Genomic DNA, 3,545 nt, shown 5'->3' with positions numbered 1-3,545 from the left:
CTTGATCGTTAATTTTGTTCTCGGCAAACAATATTATGAGCTCTATTCAAAAATATTTTTCAGTGTCCATCGACATGAAAATAACAAAAAAAGTTCATGCTGGACTCAAACCCGAGTCCCAATAGCAAAAAATCCCTAGTGCCATGCGCGTTATGAGTGAGCCACGGATCAATATGATGTATTTTATCATCACAGGTTATTTTCTCACATTAACATTGTTAAAAGAGTCAGAACAATTCAACCCAACCATCTTTTATAATGTGAGCGAATGTATGTACACTTTAAGCCAGATAATATAAATATTATAGGATATATATAGTAATAGTAATATTATGGCATTTGCTTTGAAATAGTATACTGACTGAGCATCATTAAGACCCACCCACCGAGATCATATCCTAGTTTATCAGCCTGCGAGCCTACATTATGTTGTGATAAGTGGTCATTTTACGTATTATGTATTCTAGTGCACACATTAAGTTCACTTATGCAAATCAGGCCATGTGTTTTGTTATGTAGTAGCTATAATCATCACCTGTCATGGAAATACAACAATAACAAGGAATTCATATTAATATTACCAAGTTACACAGAAATAGATAAAACACATGAGAACAAAGACCACATGGATAAACGCATACACGTTAAGTTAGAAACGAAAACATGTTAACAACAGTGTGAAAAAGTATGAATATATGTGTTTCTAGTTCTCAACGTAGCCTATGTGAGTACCCTCGTCATTCGGTGTCGCTGTATCGAAATTTAACCAAGTACACAGTCACATCTTATCTGGATAAGTGTGACAAAGTGCAGAATACCGTTTGATAAGGGATCAATGTGTGTAGTCTTTAATATTAAACATGACCGCTGGTTGATAGCCACAGAAGTCGTATCACAAGTTATCCTGGGCGGATCACAGCTCCACAGCCGAAGACTACTCCACGCTGCTTTCAAACTGTGAGAAAACAACGTGTGCTTCACTTGTAGGCTGTCTGAAGGTATACACAGGTCTCAGATGGACTTGGTATCACATTAAGAATGATATTCAGTCATAAGTCTGGCAAAAATAAATGGTTTAAATGATTTATTCAAGCTTGCAATGCAATGTTTTGAACACACATCCCCAGTCACCTCATGTGTGTTTTTGTAGTCCTCGCTGTACGCGTCCGCATATCAGCATCGCAACCACAACCTCACACACTGGTACTGAATGTGCATCAAAGTTTTCCTATGGAGTCAAATATACCAAAAGATTTATGTAAACGACAGAAGAAGCGATCGAAATGTGTATTTCCTGGTTATTCGACAAAGGCCACGCCCCTGATACATCTGCCTATACCGTTAAAGAATATTACCAGTTGTTCTGACTACATCTTATTCGGTAACAGCGGCGGCGGCTTTATGGTCATTCTTCATACAGTGATAGTACATTGTGTGTTACCTGATTTGTCTGTTGAACAACACCTGTTGTGAAACAGTTATTCTCCCAGCACTGATAGTAATACACAATCAGTAAGTAAGCTCATACGTGAATACTGTTAATGATAACTATTAGTGAGTGCCTCATGACGCTACGGCGGAGCATCGGAGCAGCTTCACATCAGCTAATGATTCAGGGAGGAACCTTTCTCTCAGCGCGTGTTTCTGCGGAACACAATCTGGCTCGGAAGCGATACAAAAACAACATCGTAGAGCCGGATATATCACAAGCAAACGCGCACGCACACACAAATGCACGCGCGCGCACATACACAAACGCACGCGCACATACACAAACGCACACGCACATACACAAACGCACACACACAAACACACTTACCTGTCTCGCGGCTGTGAGCGTGCCGTCAACGTCAAACAGACAGAGCGTGCTCGGGTCCTCGGTGGCTCTTCTCATCTTCCTCTCTCTCTGCCACTGCCTCTCTCACTGTCCTGAAGATGATTGTCTCCTCTGTCCCTCAGTGTCCTCAGTCTTTGTCGCTTTGCTCCAAGAGTTGTTGTATGTCTCTCGTCCTCGCCCTTCACATCTGCAAAAGTGCAGAAATCGCAACTTCTTCTTCTTCTTTTTGTTTAATGGCGGGTTTCACCTAACGTTTAAGGTGCATTACCGCCACCTACTATGCTGGAGTGTGACTGTGGACCATGGGAAAAACAGTGAGCTACAAGGAAAAAGAAAAAGGAAAACAAATTAAATATAATTAAAATAATTCTCTTCATCAACCCAGTATTTTTTAAGAACTCAAATGAAGTTATCTTTCTCGCAACTCAAGAGATTCTCAAGATTTAATAATCCTCCACATTTCTTTAACTTTCTTCTCTGTGTTTTATACATCTGGCAGTGACAGCATGTTCGACCTTTTCTTCATCTAAGCCACATTCACATGCTCCATGATGGATGTTAACTACTTCTGCTTCCTCTTCTTCGGGTTTTACTTACTGCCACCGTTCTGTTCCAGTGTGGCGTAGACAATACCTAAAGTTCTCAATCTCCCCCATATAAAAAAACACACAAAACCAACGATGATAAAACACCTCACCTCTGTGCCCCCCTTACTCATGCTCAATACTCCCTTTAAAGTGACATCCTGTTCTCCTACCTCCTTTAAATGATTCATCAACATCTCTCTCCGTGCTTCATACTTTATACATCTATCGAATCCTCCTCCATGACCTTGGTTGACCTCACATATTGAGACTTCAACTGATTGTTAATTAACAAGGAAATATTCTGTTGGTGGCAACGAACGTGGAGATTTTCAAGTTGGACCTTTGACCTTTGAAGATCTTTCTTCAACGTGTTGTTTTACAGCTAGTGAAGTCTCATAAGCTGTAAAGAAAGATGTTGAAGTTTACACACACTGTACACACACACTGTCCACACACTGTACACACACTGTACACACACACACACACACACACACACACACACACACACACACACACACACACACACACACACACACACACACACACACAGTACATACAGTACACACACAGTACACACACACACACACACACACACACACACACACACACACACACACACACACACACACAGGGATAGCAGAAAACTGAATGAGCTTCAAGATGAAAAGAGTGACATTAAGAGAAACCAAGCACTATGCAACCTGCCTCTTTTAAATAAAGGAAAACATTTGCTGCTTTTGATTATGTTTTTAAAAAAATTAGAGGAATCCAACTCTATGGCTTCATAATTAGGCCAAACTTTGGTGCTGCCTACCGTTATTTTGTTAGAATTGTTATATTGACTGAAAGGGCTTAACTTTGTCACAATTAAATTATCATCAAACCATTGCATCAACAAAAGGAAGAACATTTAGCTAATGTGCTAATTTGATATGCATTTGCCTGACCCAACCCCACCCGTTCCCCAAAGAAAACCCACCTAAATATATAAGTACTATATTTATTTGTTGTTCTTTTCTTTTCACTATCTCTGTAAAGCAACTTTGAGCACCCGTAAAAGCGCTTACAAAATAAATCTATTATTATTATTATTATCATTAAATGCAGAGGTGACCTTAAGA

General features: G+C 39.9%; 1 long non-coding RNA gene across 1 annotated transcript; it reads right to left on the bottom strand.

The window, feature by feature from the left end:
• Nucleotides 1-835: 835 nt before the first annotated feature.
• Nucleotides 836-2,124, bottom strand: LOC104950487 (uncharacterized). Its single transcript, XR_798924.1, has 3 exons — nucleotides 1,820-2,124; nucleotides 939-944; nucleotides 836-846 (listed from the first exon to the last, which is right to left on the bottom strand). It is a non-coding gene; the product is annotated as an uncharacterized lncRNA (long non-coding RNA).
• Nucleotides 2,125-3,545: the final 1,421 nt, after the last annotated feature.

This window comes from Notothenia coriiceps, unplaced genomic scaffold (genome assembly GCF_000735185.1).
Source record: "Notothenia coriiceps isolate Sejong01 unplaced genomic scaffold, NC01 NC01_scaffold00017672, whole genome shotgun sequence".
NCBI lineage: Eukaryota > Metazoa > Chordata > Actinopteri > Perciformes > Nototheniidae > Notothenia > Notothenia coriiceps.
The sequence above is the reverse complement of the archived record's forward strand: the minus strand, read 5'-3'. Positions and strand labels throughout refer to the sequence as shown.